The 22,607-nt window shown below is 35.4% G+C and overlaps 1 protein-coding gene across 1 annotated transcript in view; it reads left to right on the top strand.

Moving 5' to 3' along the window:
• DEPDC1B (DEP domain containing 1B) overlaps positions 1–21,531 on the top strand; it is a 278,101-nt gene extending 256,570 nt beyond the window's left edge. Inside the window, exon 17 of the mRNA XM_082382374.1 lies at positions 11,734–21,531. The gene's annotated coding sequence lies outside the window, so the exon portion shown is untranslated. The remainder of the gene's footprint in view (positions 1–11,733) is intronic.
• Positions 21,532–22,607: the final 1,076 nt, after the last annotated feature.

The raw sequence follows: 22,607 nt of genomic DNA, 5'->3' as shown, positions 1-22,607 counted from the left end.
ATGTATACATATAGCTGATTCACTTTGTTAAACAGCAGAAACTAACACAACCTTTTGAAGCAATTGTACTCCAATAAAGATGTTAACAAAAATAGCAAAAAAAAGAAAAATACAAATGTCAGGTGGTGATAATAACATGAAGAGGAATAAAGCAGAGAAAGTGTTTAGATGGTGTGGTTTAGGGGAGGTGCTATTTTAAATAAGGTTGACAGGAAAGGCATTTCCAAACAGTTGTTCTGGCTTGTTCTCAACTTTTTGTTCTAATTGTACTCGCCTCCCTTGTTTCATTCTTACTATTTCCTTCAAGAGCGAATGCTCTGATGCAGAATATGGATAGAGCTTTGTTTAATGACCTTCCTACAATGATTGTTTTAAAATGAATTCGATGTGAATTCTCTGGTATATTGGAACAAGTGAGTGATATTAAAGGCCTTTTAAAATTTGTTACACTTATAGGGTGACAGGGAGCACTAACATCTGATATAGAAAAGGTATGGAATATTCTAGCAGTTAGTGAGGGCCATTTCACTTCGTTCTTGAATAGTGCCAGCTCTCTCTCAAATGCCTGATGTCAATCACAAAAGAGGTAGCTTCTCAGTGGCACTCATTTATGGCTTTTGTCCTCATGACAAAGGCAGTCTTCATTTGGAAAAATTGTCCTAATAATGGAAAGTGGAAATGAAAATTCATCATTGTTTCCATGTCTCCTGAACATAAAATATCTGTAACAGGGTTGTTCGGGAAACACAATTTCTTTTATTAATTTGTTTAATCTGGATACTTATGAGCTGGAAAGAAATGCTCTAAGATTTCTATCATGGAAGCCGTGATAACTGAATTTCCATAACGGATACTAAAGTTATGAAGAATATTCTCAATTTTCAGATTCTCTCTGAATTTATGCTAAAAGCAAAGACATTAATATAAATGTAAATTAACATAAAAATGCCAGGAGTATTAAGAATAGTCAAGATTTACATGCAAAGCACAGTGAAAAGGCTACCAGCGGGTTCTTGGCAAAAGTCAGAAGAATTTTGGGTGCCAAGTTAGGAGATTCTACCCACCATCAGTTTTCGGTGAAATCACAAACTGGCTTCTTAGCTTTTCTTACGGTCTGGGCTCAATGTAAAATAATAATAATATCCTTTATTTATTAAATACCTTAGGTAAGGCATTGTGTTAAGCATTTTATACATTATCTAATTCATTCCACATTAAGCCTAAAAGGCTTATAGATGAAGAAACTTAGGCTTAGAGAGACAGGTTAAGTGACCTGCCAGCACTCCAAAGAGTTAATAAATATTAGAATTGGGACTTGAGCCTCATTTGTCCGATTCCAAAGCTTGTGCTCAACCAGTGTTTACTGGGCACCTCCCATGGGCCAAACAGTTTAAGATGGGTTCATATACGTGAACCATTACAACAACCAGATAAAGTAGATACTCTTTTGAAGATGAGGAAACGGGGAGTAGAGAGGTGAAATGATTGTGTTGAGGTCACACATATTAGAATGGTCAAGTCAGAATATGAATCAAGACCCGTGTCTCTAAACCCAGCTTTTTCTCTCTCCTCCCCGCCTCCCTTTCTTTACTGTATTATAGCCTGTTCTCTGTCTGCACAATGATCATGATATTATTCTTCCAGTTGCCTGCTCCTTTCAGGTAAAGTGATAATTAGCAGATTCCTAGGAGAAAGGTGTCAAATATCTGCACTTGTAAAACCCATGCTGGATTTTCCCCATCATTTAGCCCATTACCTTGTTGAATCTAATTTGGTACTTCTAGAAACAGTATGAGTTCTGTGGGTAATGTTCAGTATGCTTCAGTGAACTAAATGGCATCCTGGTGGCCCAAGAAGACTCATACTGCTCCTAAACATGTATGAATAATGGTTGCCACCTGCAAGTAGCTTAAGCAGTGGTCGATCAGACTTCATTTCTGAAGAGCTTAGAATGGTTGGGGATTTTCTGATTTCCTTTTTCTCCCACAGCTTTTTTGTGGTATAATTCGTAAGTAGAGTATAAGATATTTAAAGTTTACAATGTGATGATTTGATATACATTGTGAAAGGATTCTCCCCCATTGACTTAATTGACACAACCATCACTTCACACCTTTACCTCTTTTCTTTTCTTTTTTCTTCTATTCTTTTGATGACAATATTTAAGTTCTATTCTTTTAGCAAATTTCAATTGTACAATACAGTGTTGTCAACTATAATCACCATGTTAAACAATAAATCTTCAGAACCTATTCATCTCATAACTGAAAGTTTATACCCTTTTACCAACCTCTTCCTATTTCCCCCAACTGCAGCCCCTGGAAACCAATTTTATACTTTGTTTCTACGAGTTGAACTTTTTTTAAAAAAAGATTCCATTATAAATGACACTGTGTGGTATTTGTCTTTCTCTGTCTGGCTTATTTTATGTAGCATAATATTCTCCAGGTTTATCCATGTTGTTGCGAATGACAAGGTTTCCTTCTTGTTTTAAGGCTGAATAATATTTCGTTGTTTGTGTGTGTGTGTATATGTATGTGTGTGTGTGTGTGTGTATATATATATATATATATATATATATATATATATATATATCACATTTTCTTTGTCCATTCATCTGTTGACAAATACTTAGGTATTTGTGAATAATGTGAATAATGCTGCTATGAACATAGGAGTGTAGGTATTTCTTTGAGATACTGATTTCATTTCCTTTAGATATATACTCAGAAATGGGATTGCTAGATCATTTGATAGTTCTATTTTTGATTTTTTGAGGAACCTTCATACTGTTATCAACAGTGCTATACCAGTTTACATTCCCACCAACAGTGTACAAGTGTTCCCTCTTCTCCACATCCTTGCCAACATTTGTTATCTCTTGTCTGTGATAATAGACTGTCTAACAGATGTAAGATGTTATCTCATTTTGGCTTTAATTTACATTTCCCTGATGATAAGTGATGTTAAAACCTTTTCATGTACCTGTTTGCCATTTGTAAATCTTCTTTGGAAAGATGTTTATTTTGGTCCTTTGCTCATTTTAAATTTGGGTTATTTACGTTTTTGCTATTGATTTGTATGAGTTCCTTGTATACTTTGGGTATTAACCAAAGTATACATTGGATATGTGGTTTGCAAATATTTTCTCCCATTCCATTGGTTGCCTTTTCATTTTGTTGGTGATTTCCTTTGCTGTGCAGAAGACTTTTAGTTTGATGTAGTCTCACTTGTTTATTTTTGCTTTGACACCTGTGCTTTTGATATCAAATTGAAAAAGTCATCGACAAGACCAATATCAAGGACTAACCTCCCATGTTTTCTTTCAGGTGTTTTATGGTTTCAGGTCTTATGTTCAGGTCTTTAATCCATTTTGAGTTGATTTTTGTGTATTGTGTAAGATAAGGATCCAGTTGCACTCAACGCCTTGTGGCTGTCCAGTTTTCTTAACACAATTTATGGAAGAAATTATCCTTTGACCATTGTATATTTTTGAGTCCTTTGGTGAAAATTCGTTGACCTTATATGCACGAGTTTATTTCTGGGCTCGCAATTCTGTGCCCTTGGTCTGTATGTCTGTTTTTATGCCAGTATCTTACTGCTTTGATTTCCATAGCTTTATAATATAGTTTGAAATCAGGAATGACGCCTCTAGCTTTGTTCTTCTTTCTTAGGATTGCTGTGGCTATTCAGGGTCTTTTATGGTTTCAAATAAATTTTAGCATTTTCTGTGAAAAATTTTGGTAAGAATTTTAATAGGGATTGCATTGAATCTGTAGATAGATTGCTTTGATTAGTGTGGACATTTTAACAACATTAATTCTTCTAACCTATGAACATGGTCTATCTTTCCATTTATTTGTGTCCTCTTCACTTTCTTTCATCAATATCTTGTAGTTTTCAGTGTACAGATTTTTCACTTCCTTGGTTAAATTTATTCCTAAGTAATTTTATTCATTTTTATGCTATTGTAAATAGGATTGTTTTCTTAATTCATCTTTCTGACAGTTAGTTGTTGGTGTTTAGAAACACAACTGACTTTTGTGTATTGATTTTGTATCCTGCAACTTTTCTGAAATAACTTATTAGTTCTAATAGTCTTTTGGTGGAATCTTTATGGGTTTTCTATATATAATATCATGTTTCTTCAAATAGAGACAATTTTAGTTCTTCTTTTCTGATTTGGATGTCTTTTATTTCTTTTTCTTGCTTAGTTGCTCTGGCTAGGACTTCTAGTACTGTGTTGAATAAAAGCAGTAAGAGTAGGCATCCTTGTATTGCTCCTGATCTTAGAGAAAAAGCTTTCAGTGTTTCACCATTGAGTATAATATTAATTGTAGGCTTGTCATATATGGCTTTCATTATGTTGAGGTACATTCCATCTAAACACAGTTTGTTGAGAGTTTTTATTATGTAAAGATGTTGAATTTTGTCAAATGCTTTTTCTACGTCTATTGAGATGATTGTATTATTTTTCACATTGATTGATTTGCAGATGTTGGGCCATTCTTGCATCCCTGGAATATTTCCCACTTGATCATAGTGTATGATACTTTTAACATATTGTTATATTTCGTTCTCTAATTAATATTTTGTTGTGGATTTTTGTACCTATATTCCTCAATGATATTGACCTCTAATTTTCTTTTCTTGTAATATCCTTGTCTGACTTTGGTATCAGAGTAATGTTGGCCATGTAGAATGAGTTTGAAAGTGTTATTTTCTATTTTTTAGAAGAGTTTGAAAAGGATTGGTACTAGTACTTCTTTAAATGTTTTATAGAATTCACCAGTAAAGCCATCTGGTCTCAGACTTTTGTTTGTTGTGAGGTTTTTAATTACTGATTCCTTACTAGTAATCAATCTGTTCAGATTTTCCATTTCATCATGATTCAGTCTTGATAGGTTGTATATGTCTAGGAATTTATCTGTTTCTTCTAGGTTGTCCAATTTGCTAGCATTTAATTGTTCATAGTAGTCTCTTATGATCTTTTGTATTTCTGCAGTATCAATTGTAATATCTCCTCTTTAATTTCTGATTTTATTTATTTGACTCCTTTCTCTCTCTCTCTTTTTTTTAGAGAGTCTAGCTAAAGGTTTGTCAATTTTGTTTATCTTTTCAAAGAATCAGCTTTTAGTTTCATTGATCTTCTCTATTGTCTTTTTAGTCTCTATTTTATTTTTTTCTGGTCTGATCTTTGTTATTTCCTTCCTTCTGCTATCTTTGGGCTTATTTTGTTCTTCTTTTTCCAGTTACTTGAAGTGTAAAGTAAGGTTGTTTATTTGAGCTCTTTTTTCTCCCCTAAATGTAGGCATTTATTGCTATTAACTTCCCTCTCAGAAGTGCTTTTGCTGCATCCCCAAGGTTTTGGTATGTTGTGTTTACATTTTCTTTTGTTCCAAGATATTTTTTGATTTCTCTTTTGATTTCTTCTTTGATCCATTGGTGGTTCATGAGCATGTTGTTTACTCTCTACTTATTTGTGAATTTTCCAGTTTTCATCTTGTAATTGATTTCTAGTTTTATACCATTGTGGTAGGAAAAGATATTTAGTGATTTCAATCTTCTTAAATTTATTAAAACTTATTTTGTGGCCTAACATATTATTTATCCTGGAGAATGTTCCATGTGCACTTGAGAAGAATATGTACTCTGCTCCTTTTGGATAGAATGTTTTGTATATGTCTGTTTACTCTCTCTGATCTAACGTGTAATTTAAATCCAATTTAAGTCCATTGTTTCCTTATTGATTTTCTGTCTGGATGATCTATCTCTTGTTGAAAGTGGGATATTGAAGTCCTCTGCTATTATTGAATTGCTGTCTATTTCCCCCTTTAGGTCTGCTAATATCTGCTTTATATATTTAGGTGTTCCTATGTTTGGTGCATAAATATTTATAGTTGTTATATCCTTTTAATGAATTAATGCCTTTATCATTATATAATGATCTTCTTTGTCTTTTGTTACAATCTTTGGCTTAAAGTCTATTTTGTTTGATATAAATATAGCTCTCCCTGTTTTCTTTTGGTTTCAATTGGCATGGAATATCTTTTTCCATCCCTTTGCTTTCAATCCATATGTATCCTTAAATCTGAGGTGAATCTTTTGTAGGCAGCATATAGTTGGGTCTTGTGTTTTTGTTTTTTTAAAAAATCCATTCAGGTATTCTATATGTTTTGATTGGAGACTTTAGTCCGTTTATTTTTAAAGTAATTATTTATAGTTATGGACTTTCTATTGCCATTCTGTTTGTTGTTTTCTGATTGTTTTATGATTCTTTTGTTAATTTGTTCTTCTCTTGCTCTCTTTGTGATTCGATGATTTTCTGTTGTGGTATGCTTATATTCCTTTCTCTTTCTCTTTCATATATCTACTGTGGGCTTTTGCTTTGTGGTTACATGTGGCTTACATAAAACATCTTATATTTATAACTGTCTATTTGTAGCTGATAATAACTTCAAATGCAGACCAAAGGTCTTCTACTCCCACATTTTATGTTTTCTATGTCACAGTTTGCATCTTTTTACATTGTGTATCCATTTACAACTTACTGTAGTTATAGTTTTTTAAAATACTTTTGTCTTTTAAGCTTCATACTAGAGCTATAAGTTATTTGCCCACCACCATTACACCATGAGAACATTCTGAATTTAGCTATATATTTACTTGTACCAGTGAATTTTATGCTTTTATATAGTTTCCTGTTTCTAATTAGCATCCTTTTGCTTCAGCTTGAAGAACTCCCTTTAACATTTCTTTTAAGGGTGGTCTAGTAGTGATAAACTCCTTCATCTTTATTTGTCTGGAAAACTCTTTATCTCTCCCTCAATTCTGAAAGACAACTTTGCTGGGTGGAGTATTTTTGGTTGGTATTTTTTTTTTCTTTTCAGCACTTTGAATATATCATGCCACTTTCTTCTGACCTGCAAGGTTTCTGCTGAATAATTAGTTCTAAGTCTTATGGGAGTACCCTTGTATGTAATAAATTGCTTTTCTCTTGCTCATTTTAAGATTCCCTCCTTGTCTATAACTTTAGACAATTTAATTATAATGTATTTCAGTGTGAGCCTCTTTGGATTCATCTTATTTGACATTCTCTGTGCTTCCTGTTTCTAGATGTCAGGGTTTTTCTCCAGGTTAGAGAAGTTTTCAGCCATTATTTCTTTGGATAAGCCTTCTACCCCTTTCCCTCTGTCTTCTCTTTCTGGGACCACTAATGCATATATTGGTCTATAAGTCTCATAAGCTATCATCACTCTTTTTCATTCTTTTTTCTAAAAGCCTCTCTAATTGGATAAAGTCCACTGCTTTGTCTTTGAGTTCACTGATCTTTTCTTCAGCATCATTTAGTCTGTTGTTGAACCCAAATATTTAATTTTTTAGTTCAGCTATTGTATTCTTCAGCTCTGTGATTTGCTTTAATATTTTAATATTTTCTATCTCTTTATGGAAATTCTCACTTTTTTCATGCATTGTTCTCCCGACCTTGGTGAGTCTGATCTTTATGACCATTATTTTGAACTCTCAGGTAAACCACAGATCTCTGCTTAATTAAGATTTGTTTCTGGATATTTATCTTGTTTTTTTGCTTGCAACATATCCCTCTATTTCTTCACTTTCTTTGACTCTCTGTGTTGGTTTTCACATATTAGATAAAACAGCCACCTGTCCCAGTTTTGACAGAATGGCCTTGTATAGGAGATGAATCTTGTTGATCAGCCTGGCCTGAGCTCCTAGTTGTCCCTCAAACTTTTGTGATTGTTCAAGCCTCCTTCTTTGTTTTTAGTGGCTCCCAGTCATTAAGGATGTGCCAAGATCTGTCAGTGTCCCAAAGGAGAGTATTGCAATCAGAACCTAGATGCAGGCTGATTAGATGCTGGACCCTCAGGCAGCCCCCGGGGAAGTATGTAGTTAATCTCCTTCTAGGGAGAGACTGGGAGATGGGCATTTTACCTGCTTCCTCTCTTCTGGGCCTGGGTGTATAGCTATGCGGGTGGAGGATAATTCCTATGTCTATTAAAAACTATTTTTTTGTTTGCTGTAGTCCTGTAGAACTTGTGTATGTAAGCCCCATTGGCAGTTAGAGCCAGGCAACCCAAGGGTTCATTCCTTGGGTAATTGTTGCAAAAGCTGGGGTGCCAGCTGTGTGCACCAGCTCCTTCCAGAGAGATACTGGTGATTTGTTTTTATAATTGGAGTGAGGTGAAAGGAGAAGGTGTAAGAGGTATCCACCAGCTTCTCTGGTCTCTGAGGAAGATTTCAGCCAACCACTAGATGCTGTCTAAATTAGAAGCCTGGCCTTCATGCAACAGCTTTTAAAGTATGTGTATAAATCCCTTTCAGAGAAAGACTAGGAGATAGGCAATTTTGCCTGCTTCCTTTGTGCTGAGCTCTGGGTGCTTGGGTTGGGGGATAGTTAGTTAAGAATTGCTTCTTTGTTTGCTACAATTCTATGGGACTCATGAATGGAAGCCTCTTTGCTATCAGATCCCAGCAGTCCAGGTCCTATCTCTCAGGTGGCAGTTATAAAAGCTGGAGCTGGGACATGTGTACAAGCTCCTTCTAGAGAGATACTGGCAACTTGGAGTGGGCTGCAGGAGGAAGTGGGAGTGGTGTCCACTGACTTCTCTGGTTTCTGGAGATGATTACAGATAGCTCCCAGTGCTTACTTAATTAGAAGCCTGGCCCTTAGGCAGCAACTCTTAACGTATTTGGATTAAATTCTTTGGGGAACGACTGGGAGATGGGAGATTTTGCCTGTCCCCTCTGCACTGAGCTCTGAGGGAATAGCCATGATGAGTGCTGTGTACCAGTTAAGGATTTCTTCTTTGTTTGCCATAGTCCTGTGAGTCTCATGGACACAAACCCCACTGGCTTTCAGAGCTAGGTGTTTTGGGAGCCCCTCCCTCTGGTGGGTTTTTTAAGAGCTAGGGTACTAGATATGGGATCCAAACCCTTCACCCCTCAGGGAGAAACTAGGAATTGGGGGGTTTCCTCCCAATTGTATGGCATGGTATCAAGGGAGTTTATGGTGAGAGCATGTCTCAAGCCTTTGCTACCTATTTTAATGTGGGTATTTTCTCATTCATCTGATATGTAGGAGTTACTCAGCTAGTTTCTGAATTTCTTTCAGAGTGAATTGCTCCACGTGTAGCTATATATTCAATGTATCTGTGGGATGAGGGGAACTCAGGAGCCTTCCATATTGCCATTTTGGTCAACTCTCTTCTTATTTCCTTTGGAAGATAGAGTTAGATTAAATGAATTCTTTATCTTGATCTCAATGTACTTTGAAGTCTACTTGAAAAACATCATGAATTTTAACTTATGATTATTAATTTTTAAATACAAGTATGATGCTCTAGTATTCAAAGCATAGGACTTTGTGTAGGAGAAAGTCTGTTAATTTCTTAAAGACATTCAATAGAGAGAGAGCAGGGAAACAAATGAAAGCTGATAGATTTCTAAAATCTTTATTGAGGATTAATATTGGGAATTTGCAACACACTTTAATTTTTTCATTTTGCTTATGGGCTATTCCATTATTCCATATGGTAAGACAGTTTTAGTAATTTCAGAACAAATATAGCTTTATCTGGTTCCTAATAAATGGATACTATTTAAGTTCAGTGGATTTTAGTTGTCATTCTCAAGAAGTTTTTTACATTAGCATTCTCCTGGAAGAGTTTTAGAATAATCAGGAAACTTTAACTCACAAATTATCAATATTCAATATTCTGATAGATTCAGATGAATTTGCCTGCCAAAAAAAAAAGAGAGAGAAAAAGAGAAAGAAAAAAAAAGCTACCATGGCAGGCTTCTTTATTTTTGCTGTGTTCCATTTCCCTACTAGCTTTGGAAGATTTCTTAGCTATACATCCTGAAAGCTATAAACTAAACCTGGAGGCTCTGAAAAATTAGAAATCAGTCTTTTCATTTTCTTATAACTGTAAGAAGGTCTACTGTGGAAAAACCCTCAATTTGTCCTAAATAGTTCTTTAATTTATTCAAGTAGAAATAAAATGAAATGGAAGGAGATATTCCCAAATTTGAAATAATATGTTGGACTTTAGCTTCTAGAAGAAAATCTTGAAAGTAACATGCCCTTGTAGACTTCTAAGCCAAGAGAGTCAAGAGACATTCATATTCTTGGTTGAAGGCTTAACTAATATATTTAGATGTTATCATAAAACATCTAAATGTAAACCTAAACTTCTACTTAGGAGTAAGAAAAGCAAAGTGAAAGCTGTAAACTTTCTAAAATGTCTTAACAAAGATTCTCTTGAAATTTAAACATTTTATTTATGTTTATGAAACAGGTATTTTAGGAAAAGGGAAGATTTAAGCAACTTAACTTATGCTCTAATAGTTTGATTTAAAATGCTTTTTATGTCAAGGAAATTCAAGATAGAGAGATTTAGTTATGAGTTGAAAAACACATAACATATTCTTTCCATAATCCCCACCATTTGAAAGGAACCATCTACACTGAATAGTCTTAGATAGTTTTTCAAGTTCAGTTTTACATCCCATAGGTGAAGGAACTACTTTTGCATCTCTTAGAAAATGGTTGTGGTTTAGGAGCTTATAATCTAACAGCAAACACACCTCACAGTTCTCCTTCCAGTGTTCTCAACCCATGTTTATTTCCTTTTAACTATTACATAGTCTGAGCTTTGGGCAAAGTATACTCTGTTCATATTTGTAAACCGTTATTTTCCCCAATCATTAATCATTTATTGGTAAGTGAGATTTATTTAACTGGTTTTTTTTTTTTTTCCATTTCTGCATCTCCTTCAACATTTTCTTTGAAATGTGCTAAGGCCATTTGTTTGACATACAGAACTGTCTCCCAGAGCTAGCAAGACAGAGGCAAGCACTTTCTTCTGTACATTGATTGTTCACCTTCAACATATTTGGGATCACTGTTAACGCAATGAGACCCGGAGGCAGGAGTGAGAGCTGCTTGGAATCAGGGAAATCTCAGAACGGATTCAAGTTCTACCATTAAAAACCGTTAGGGTTTCTATGAGCTATGTCTTTTGCATCTGTATAATAGAGAGAATTGTAATATATTACGAATTACTGTGAGCATTAACTTAGTTATGTAAGATGTCTAACAGTGTGCCTGATGTATAGTCAATGCTCAACAGATATAGTTTGTAACAATAGCAATCATATTGATAGTAATTGGTCTAGTTGTTGAACTTTCTTCTTTAAATGCACACCTCGACAACCACTTTCCATTTCCTTGGAAATTTTCTTCTTGCAAAGTATCTGAACTACAGGATTTTTGGTTTTTTTTGAAGTAAAACTGAAGTTGTTTCACCAAACTGAAAATCACTTTGGTTTAATTTATCTCTTTTTGTATCCATGTAAATCCATTAAGTCTTTTTTACCTTTACTCTCAAAATTAGGGTGATCTACAGAATGAATGTTATTAGCTCTGCCTTTTAAGACTCTTACATAAAGATTGAGCAAAAGGGAAACACTCCTGTTTTTCCACTTCAGCCCAGTGACACGTTCTTATTTGTCATTGTCCTTTGTTTTCCAGTCATTTAGGAAGCTTTCAATCTCCATTGCTTGTGAACATCTGTGAAAAAAAATTTTTATTTAAAGAGTTTCTTGGAGTGCCAAATCTCACAACTATTTACACATTCATTCATATGTCGTGTTTTCTTAAAGTCACAGAATCCTTTTCCCCTTTTAAACCTTATTCTCTTTTCTGTCTAGCAAATGCTATTCATCTGTTAAAAAGTTGTTTCAAGTGCCATCTGTTGAAAGAAGAGTTCCTGATTATCCCAACCAGAGAAGAGAAGGAGATTTCTTCTCTAAAATCTTAAAGTAACCATATATTTTATTATTTAAATTTGGCTTTTTTTGAAAGTGAGTGAGGGCCCTATTAGTAATTGCACTGGGACAATAGTCATAAACTAGAACTGTCGTGTACCAACTGGATGTATTTGTCACCCAGGTTATTGTTGTTTGGGATCCTACCTAACTGTTAATATCAAGGACTTTGAACTCAAGTCTGTCTGGCTCCCAATTCTGGTTCTCTGCATGAGGAAAATTACTGTGTCCTTTAAAATTCATTCATTCTTTTGACAGCTGTTTATTAAGCACCTATTAGATGCTCTGCAAAGAGTGAGATATGATAGCACAAAGATAAATAATACTTATGGTCATTGCCCTCATGGAGCTTGCATCCAATTTTACCTACAAAATGGGGCTAAGGGCACCTACATTATGGATTGTGAGGAATAAATGAATTAATATTTATAAAGCACTTAGTCAGAGATCTAGTGTATAGGAAGTGCTTGGTGGTAACTATAGTATTCTTTGTATTTCTCATATGATAATTATTGTATATCTATGTACAATTGTAAGATCTTTGATGTTACGAGGAATGTCTTATTAATGTGTGTATTTCTTAAGGCATCAGCATTGTAGCCTTGCTCGCATTTTTTGCATGAATTTGTTGAGTGAATCCCACTAAACATCAGGTATTAAACTTTTTTTTCCTCATTTAAAAAAAATAATAAATTTATTTATTTATTTTATATATTTATTTTTGGCTGTGTTGGGTCTTCGTTTCTGTGCGAGGGCTTTCTCTAGTTGCGGCGAGCGGGGGCCACTCTTCATCGCGGTGCGCGGGCCTCTCACTGTCGTGGCCTCTCGTTGCGGAGCACAGGCTCCAGACGCGCAGGCTCAGTAGCTGTGGCTCACGGGCCCAGTTGCTCCGCGGCATGTGGGATCTTCCCAGACCAGGGCTCGAACCCGTGTCCCCTGCATTGGCAGGCAGATTCTCAACCACTGCGCCACCAGGGAAGCCCTCCTCATTTGTCTCTTATTTTTGGTTCCTCTGTTGCTTCTTTCCTGCCCTCTTTGAGTTAATTCAATATTTTTAAGTGTGCTGTTTTATTTTTTCTATTAGCTTTTAGTTATAGTCTCTTTCATTATGAATGAATGAATGTCTTTCTGTCTATCTATCTTTATTTAGTTTTATTGATTGCTCAGGGCTTAAAATATGTACTTTTAACTATTTAGAGTCAATATCTTACATTTTCACACTTTACAAATAGCATCTCACAGGTATACAATAATAACCTTATAACAATATAATTCAATTTACTTATCCCTTTTTCTTGGTATGATTATTGCCATATCTTTTATTTCAACATATGTTATAAACCCCACCTTAGAGTGTTACTGTTTTTGCTTTTAATAGTTAGTGGTCTTTTGATTGTCTATTAAAAGACAATAAACTTATTTATATTTACCAGTTTATTTAACATGTCTAATGCTCTTTATACTTTACTGCAGATATGAATTGCCATCTAGTATCATTTGCCTTCATATTTTGCATTTCTTGCAGTGTAGATCTGCTCGTGATTAATATTCTTAGTTTTTGTTGATCTGAAAGTGCCTTTGTTTCATCTTTGAAGAACATTTTTGTTGGATATAGAATTCCAAGATAACAAATTTTTTTTTTTCCTTTTAGCAATTTAAAGTTGCTATTTCATTGATTTCTTTCAGTCTCCATTGTTTTTGATGAGCCCATGATCATTCTTAACCTTGTTCCACTATATATAATATGGACATTTTCTCTGGATGCTCTTAATATTTTCTTTTTAATTTTCATTTTCTGAAGTTTGACTACAGAGTGCCTGGGTGTGGTTTTCTTTGTGTTTATACTTTTGGGGGTTTGCTAAACTTCTTGGATATGTAAGCTAGTGTTTTTCATCAAATTTGAGAAGTTTTCAGACATTATTCCTTCAAGTATTTTGTCTGGCTCATCTCATTCTCTTTTCCTTCTGGAATTACAATTATACTTATGTAAGACTATTTGAAATTGCCCTACCTATTCCTGAGGCTCAGTTCATTTTCTTAATGTTTTTTCCTTCTTCATTTCCCAGGTTGAATAATTTCTATTGACATGTTTTAAGTTCTGACTTTTTTCCTGCCATCTCCAATCAGCTGTTTAGGCTCACCCACTAAATTTTTCATTTCAGTTCTAGGATTTCCATTTGGCTCTTTTCTCTGCTTAGGTTTCCTCTCTGTCTACTCTTTACGATCATATTTCCTGTATTTCTTTGAGTAATTTTTTCTTTAATCCTTTGAAAATATCTATAATAGCTGCTATAAAGTTTTTGTTAGGCCAAATTCTGCGCCATTAGGGTTTTTTTTTGTATTTACTACTTCTTTGCTTGTCTGTGTATCACATTTTCCTATTTCTTTGTCTAGTGATATTTGATTAACTATGGGAAATTTGGGGTAATATGTTATAAACCTCTGGATTCTGTTATCTTCTTTGGAAAAATGTTGATTCTTATTTGAGCATTCTGTTGGATTATTGGTTGATCATCTTGAACACGATTTTATGCTTTGTTAGTGCAAATCTCTCGGAAGCCAAAGTGCTTCCTGATCCCCTTCAACTTGGCAGTATTCAACATACAGGAGAGACTGCTTTCCTTGATGATAGGCTTTGTTTTAGGCTTTGTGGGGGTCCTAGGACTTACTTTAGGACAGGCCCTCATTATAGAATGCACTAACTTCCTGTGTCTCAGGTAGCTGCCAAAGGTGTTAATGGAATGTTAATGAGTTCTCCCACTCTCATAGCACCTGAGCTCCAGTGATGTCCAGCGCTATTTTCCCTCTAGCACTACTTGACCTGTAGTATCTCTGTTCTTTCCACCCCATAACATTTGTTATCTGGTAAGCCTCAGATGTTCTCATCCTGCAAAGTATGGCCCAGATGTCAGCCACAAACTTAGGGAGAACTCCCACTTAGACTTCTGGGAAGTTCTCTCTGCATAACTTTTTACTCTCTAGGACCCTGCCTTATAGGTTCCAGCCACTTCAGCCGCCCTGACCGTGATCTCTACCTCCTCAGCTCAACGTGACTGCTGTGGCTATCAATTTGACTTGCATTTGTTTGTAACTTAGAATGCATGCTGCCTATCTTAAATTTTTTTTTGTAATTTAAATTATGTAATTTTCGATCAGAGACCAATACATTCACATGGGAAAATTCAAAATTTACAGAAGAATATATATTGAAAAATCTCCCTTCTAACCTAGTAGCATAGTTCCTCTCCTCAGAAATGAGAGATATTATTAGTTTCTTTTTGTACTCTTTTAGAGATACTATATATCTTGAGTAAAAATAAGAGGGACAAGGTATATATTTATATTAAATATTAAATATATATTTATATCTTCTCTTATTTTATTAATGTATATATTAATATGTATCTTGTTAATGTATAATATATATATCATATCTTCTTTTTCTCACATAAATGGTAGTATATATATATACTTTTCTGTACCTTACATTTTTTCCACTTAATTATAAACCTTGGAGGCTATACATATTAATACATAATTTTTCCATTCTCTTTTGGGCTTCCATGATATTCATTGACATAAATACATCATAAATTATCTCACTAAATTCCTATTTATTATTATTATTTTTGGTTATTATAAAGAGTGCTCTATGAACTACCTTGAACACACCATTTGGTACAAGCCAGTATTTCTGTAGGATAAATTCATAAATGTGCAGTTACTACCTCAAAAGATATGCATGTTTGTTATTTAGTTAAATATTGCCAAATTTCCCTCCATAGTGTCTATAGTCCCACCAACACTGTATCAGAGGGATGCTGACTTTTTTATTGTGCCCCCAGTGTTCATTTTCTCTATGATGAATCTGCAAATTGGCTTCTGCTTTTTATTCTTGTGTTTTATTCTCAATAAATCAGTTAATAATCTTTTGCTGATTAACTTACCCATTTTTTGTTATAACAAATGAGATGAGCAACCGTGATTTATACAAATTAGAGGCAGCATTATTATTATTACTGCTGTGGTTCATTTCCTTAATATTCTAGGACAGATACCAGCTGATAATTTCCATTGTGATAGTGTAATTTTATTTCCATTTTGGTCAGTGATTTGCAAAGAATTCTCCTTTTTTTGTACTTTAAAAATATGGGTAGAGCATATGCTAGCTTGTTCCGCATTCTGAATTGGATTGTATCTTTCAAATGCACAGTCTAAATTTATTAATACTTTATGGAATCATGTCCTTTGAGCTTTCTAGCTTGTTTTCTTTCTTCTTTTTTCCTTTACCTGACTTGCTCCACTGAATTTGAGAAGTGAAGTGTGTCTGGTACAAAGTGTAGCTATTCATTGAACATTCCAAATCAATCCCTTTCTGTGGAAAGAGAGGCTATCTTAGAGTTTCTCTACTTCCTGCGACATAAAGTTGTCTTTAGGTATTTCAGGTGTCTCTTTGAATTTTCAGCTTCCTTGTCTCTTTACAGTCTGCTGGAAAGCAAATTGTAAATTCATTGCTGTGAAATATGAAAGAATCTATCTCTAATATTAGCATCTATTTTTATTTTCTATAAATAAATGCTAATATTGGGACTTTTCCCCCTTAACATTCACTTTAAACCCCATCCATTTAAATATCATAGAAATTTCTCATTTGTCTTTTCTATACTTAACAGGAATATCTGTTAGTGTTTCACTGCTGCATGGTCTCATCACTTGGTTGTAATGTAATATACCTAAGAAATGAACACGGAAAAGACCCCATTAACATTTTTTTTCTTCTTGGTAACTGCTTTCTAAAAAAATTTTTTCTTTATATTCCAAAGCTTGTTTCCTCTGCTGCATGTTGAGATTCCTGTTGCTAACTGCCTTTGACTCTGTATTTTTCTGTCAAATACCGTTACTGACCTATTGTACAAAGTTATTATGCAAGACTGTTACTGAATGACTTCAGAAGATCTTGAAAATATAGTTGATTTTTCCACTGAGAAAGAAGTATGTCACCTACTTTGGAGAATGCATTAACTCACACTACTGGTGTTCATTAAGCGCTAGGCTTAGAACTGTGTGAGGGGAACTAAAAATAAAATAAAAAATTGAGAAGTCTGGTTTTTGCCCTCAAGGAGTGTAAGGGTTGAGAACACAGGATTTGAAGTTCAGCAGACAGACGTAGTCTGGACAATCTTGGATGATGTGCACTAAGCTTCAGTTCTGTCATCTGTGTAATAATTGTACTTATTGCACACATTAAATGAGCATAATCTGTGGGGAGAATTCTCCTCAGAACTCAGAAAGATTGTTTCTCTGGGCACATTTGCTTTTTGTGGTCTTTTCAATGGTTGTCAATCATTTTTTAAAATCCAGCTGCTGAACACCGCAGTGGCTATACCATGGCCACTTCATGTTCTGGCAGTTAAAAAAAAAGTCTGGACACCTTCTACTTCAAGTAACTTGGATATTTGATTAATTGATACCCATATTGGCCATTTGTAGATGGAGGCACACAGTATGATTAGTCAAGATAGCACAAAGACTGTAACAAACTAAAACCTAAATTTCAATGGCTTAACACACACACTTATTTCTTGCTCACATCACAGTGCAATGTGGGTTGGGGGAGGGGGCTCGGTATGCTCCACGAAGTCATTCAGATATCCAAGCTGTTTGTATATAGTGGCTTCACCATCTTCTAGGGCTCCAGAGTCTTGCCTTATGTTTAGTCCAGTTGCCTCATCCAGATTGAGCACAACCACTTAGTCATTCCTTCCATGTGACCTGGTACCGCCAGCTGGCTTGATGTGTGTCTACCTGAAACCAAGTGACTATTCTAAGACCTAAACTTCCTTTCCTCTCTTCTTGCTTCTTAACCAAGGAGGAATTTTGAAACATGTGTGCCAGAGACACACAGGCACCTTAGATTTGGACTTGCATGGGTGGGTGCATCTTGCTTTGGGGATATGATCTCAGGCAGGTGAGTGCAGGCTGTCACATGGGATGACTCTCTACCTGGATTTAATGTAATTAGATTGCAACTATGTTCTCATAAGAGGCACTCACTTTGTTTCTTGGTTATTCATTACTGTCAGTATTTATAACACTTAAAACAGAGCATTCAAAAAATTGTTAGGATTGGTTTACATGAGCTTCCCAGAGTGTTGAATGACTAGTAAACTGCTTCATGGTCTTGTTTGTACCAACAGAAACAGGTTCCAGAAATTTTTTCTTTCTCTCTAAAGCAAACCCTTCACTGATCTTTAACTTAAATATATCCCTGAGTATTCCAGGGAGAAGTTTTGTAATAGACCCAGGTTATAGTTGCCTGTATTGATGTATATGTTTTTTTTCTTAAAATAAAGTGGCTTTATTTCTGGAGGGGCAATGCATATCTCAATAGCGTGTAAATTTGGACCCATAAAAATACTCAGTGAAATCAAATTTCATTTTTATGACTATTATTTCCATTCTTTATCTCTGGAGACAGATTGACATACAAGAACTACTTAAAGAATATAAAAGCAACTGATAGACAAAATGCCATAAGTGACACATAATTGATATGGCGTGGGAAGCCGGGGACTGCTCAGTATACAGAAGTTTTGGTTTGGAATGTTTCTTTGAGGAGATTAATTTATTTTTGGCTGTGTTGGGTCTTCGTTGCTGCGCACGGGCTTTCTCTAGTTGTGGTGAGCTGGGACTACTCTTCGTTGCGGTGCGCGGGCTTCTCACTGCAGTGGCTTCCCTTGTTGTGGAGCATGGGCTCTGGGTGCCCAGGCTTCAGTAGTTGTGGCTCGTGGGCTCTAGAGCTCAGTAGTTGTGGTGTACAGGCTTAGTTGCTCTGCAGCACGTGGGATCTTCCTGGACTAGGACTCGAACCCATGTCACCTGCATTGGCAGGCAGATTCTTAACCACTGCACCACCAGGGAGGTCCCAAGATTAGTCTTAAAGTGGGTCCTAGCACATATGGTAGACAAGGACTGTCAGCATGGCATGTGCTGTGAACTATGATCCCTTCTCCTTAATTTCCAAAGGGGAGAAATTATAACTGTCAAGAAACTTGGTAGAAAAAACATAAGTACGTGAAATTAGTTAAGTAAATTGTAAAACATAGCTCATGGTTCCCTTTTTCTCTAGAGCTGTGTAAAACAAGATTGAAAAAGTCAACTGTAACTCCAGTAAAGCAGCTGGAAAAATCTAGAATTTCCCTATGAGTTAGGAGATGCCTACAACTAGATGGCTGTGTTTCATTCTTCTGAATGGAAATTATATTAGGATCATTTGTTACCGTGGAATTTAATGCAGGGCTGAGACAATCCAACATAAGACCTCATGATACTTGTACCAAATTGAAGTTCCTCAGCTGTTTTCTCCAAATAATTTTTTTAAATTAAAACAAACCACCCTGAAATCCTCTTATATTCTTGGCTTTCTGAGTTTATGAGATTAGGCCATTACTTTGATTTCTTTGGAATCTGATTTTATGCACGTGAGAGAAATGATTAGGCTTCATGCATAGTATAAAAGGCACATTGTGTCCTTTTTAGTAAAAATGTACCACTGCGTGCCTGATTCTGTGTAGCCTTCCTATCTCCTAAGTCCTTTCTTCCTTCCCTTTTCTCATGCAATTACTTTCATCTTCAAGAAATGAAAGGCTCTGGAAGCCTATTATGTACTAGTATCTTTGGGACCGATATAAAACACAGAGCAACATGAATGCAAAATATGCTTTCCTTTCAAGATCGGAAAGAAGACTGATTTAAATGAAAGTAGATGTCATGTTCAAACTTTTTCTTCCTGTGGGTCTGATGAAGTAATATTATAGTATATTGCTCTCCAAAAATCCCGAGAGTTTTTGAATCAGTGATGTAAAAAAACAAGTCTATACCAGTCATCGGGAATGTAGTCTGGGAAGAATGTCCAGGAGTAAATAAAGCTGGTGATAACATGAAAATTATGTGTTTGTGAGCTCAACTGGCAAGGGGAAGACACTGCTTGCTTTTATTAAATAAATTGGGTTGATGAATTACACATGCATTCCATACTTGAAGCTTCATAATGTTGTGGTTAAAAGCATGGTTTCAGAATCACACTGAAATGGGCTTTAATCCTGGTATCATGACTTCATGACTTAATAGCTGCATAGGCTTAAGTAAGCAACTCCACCTGCAGCCCCACCTCAGTTTCTTCAGCTATAAAAAGTATTTGATAAAACCTGTCCCACGTAGTTTTTGTAAGGCTTATATGAAACAGTGCTATAGCCTTTGGCAAATAGATAAATATACAGGTATAGCTATCTGTTATTATTATAGACTAGATTACCTATTTTTAAATAACCAGGATAATTAACATGAACTTAACATAAAAACAGTTTTTAAAAAAAGGATTCAGTGTGTACCTTAAGATCTTGGAGTGCCTCACAGTCATCACTGGAGATGTAATGGCTATTGTACTTTGCTAAGACCAGTAACAGAATTGTGGGTGACAGACTTCTTTTGCTAAAAGTACCTATGACAATATATAAAACATGTAGGGTTTGAACTGGGCATGAAATAGTCAGGATGATTTGGGAAACATTTCTGTCTTCCTGAAAATAATACAGATCACTCATCATCCTAGATAGTGATCCAGAAATGCAGAAAAAAGAAAAAAATGAGATGAGGTGAAACACAGGCACTACATGAAAATATTTGAGACCACCCAAATGTATCCAGATGCAGTAAGGCTCTCCAGAAAGGTGGTGACTGAGAGGGCAGACAGCAGAAACAAGAAGAACTACAATCCTAGAGCCTGTTGAACAAAACCCACATTCACAGAAAGATAGACAAGATGAAAAGGCAGAGGGCTATGTACCAGATGAAGGAACAAGCTAAAACCCCAGAAAAACAACTAAATGAAGTGGAGATAGGCAACCTTCCAGAAAAAGAATTCAGAATTATGATAGTGAAGATGATCCAGGACCTCGGAAAAAGAATGGAGGCAAAGATCGAGAAGATGCAAGAAATGTTTAACAAAGACCTAGAAGAATTAAAGAACAAACAAACAGAGATGAACAATACAAGAACTGAAATGAAAACTACACTAGAAGGAATCAAGAACAGAATAACTGAGGCAGAAGAATGGATAAGTGACGTGGAAGACAGAATGGTGGAATTCACTGCTGCATAAGACAATAAAGAAAAAAGAATGAAAAGAAATGAAGACAGCCTAAGAGACCTCTGGGACAACATTAAACGCAACAACATTCACATTATAGGGGTCCCAGAAGGAGAAGAGAGAGAGAAAAGACCAGAGAAAATATTTGAAGAGATTATGGTCGAAAACTTCCCTAACATAGGAAAGGAAATAGCCACCCAAGTCCAGGAAGTGCAGAGAGTCCCATACAGGATAAACCCAAGGAGAAACACGCTGAGAAACATAGTAATCAAATTGGCAAAAACTAAAGACAAAGAAAAATTATTGAAAGCAGCAAGGGAAAAATGACAAATAACATACAAAGGAACTCCCATAACGTTAACAGCTGATTTCTCAGCAGAAACTCTACAAGCCAGAAGGGAGTGGCATGATATACTTAAAGTGATGAAAGGGAAGAACCTACAACCAAGAGTACTCTACCCGGCAAGGATCTCATTCAGATTCGATGGAGAAATCAAAAGCTTTACAGACAAGCAAAAGCTAAGAGAATTCAGCACCACCAAACCAGCTCTACAGTAACTGCTAAAGGAACTTCTCTAAGTGGGAAACACAAGAGAAAAAAAGGACCTACAAAAACAAACCCAAAACAATTAAGAAAATGGTCATAGGAACATACATATTGATAATTACCTTAAACGTGAATGGATTAAATTCTCCAACCAAAAGACACATTCTTGGTGAATGGATACAAAACCAAAACCCATATATATGCTGTCTACAAGAGACCCACTTCAGACCTAGAGACACATACAGACTGAAAGTGAGGGGATGGAAATAGATATTCCATGCAAATGGAAATCAAAAGAAAGCTGGAGTAGCAATACTCATATCAGGTAAAATAGACTTCAAAATAAAGAATGTTACAAGAGACAAGGAAGGACACTACACAATGATCAGGGGATCAATCCAAGAAGAAGATATAACAATTATAAATATATATGCACCCAACATAGGAGCACCTCAATATATAAGGCAACTGCTAATATCTATAAAAGAGGAAATCGACAGTAACACAATAATAGTGGGGGACTTTAACACCTCACTTACACCAATAGACAGATCATCCAAATTGAAAATAAATAAGGAAACAGAAGCTTTAAATGACACAATAAACCAGATAGATTTAATTGATATTTATAGGACATTCCATCCAAAAACAGCAGATTACACTTTCTTCTCAAGCACACACGGAACATTCTCCAGGATAGATCACATCTTGGGTCACAAATCAAGCCTCAGTAAATTTAAGAGAATTAACATCATATCAAGCATCTTTTCTGATCACAATGCTATGAGATTAGAAATCAATTACAGGGATAAAAATATAAAAAACACAAACACCTGGAGGCTAAACAATACGTTACTAAATAACCAAGAGATCACTGAAGAAATCAAAGAGGAAATCAAAAAATACCTAGAGACAAATGACAATGAAAACACGATGATCCAAAACCTATGGGATGCAGCAAAAGCAGTTCTAAGAGGGAAGTTTATAGCTATACAAGCTTACCTCAAGTAACAAGAAACATCTCAAGTAAACAATCTAACCTTACACCTAAAGGAACTAGAG

The sequence above is a fragment of the Balaenoptera borealis genome, assembly GCF_965194805.1.
Source record: "Balaenoptera borealis genome assembly, chromosome: 2".
In the NCBI taxonomy this organism is placed as follows: domain Eukaryota; kingdom Metazoa; phylum Chordata; class Mammalia; order Artiodactyla; family Balaenopteridae; genus Balaenoptera; species Balaenoptera borealis.
Note: the sequence above shows the minus strand (reverse complement) of the source record. Positions and strands in the feature narration are given on the sequence as shown.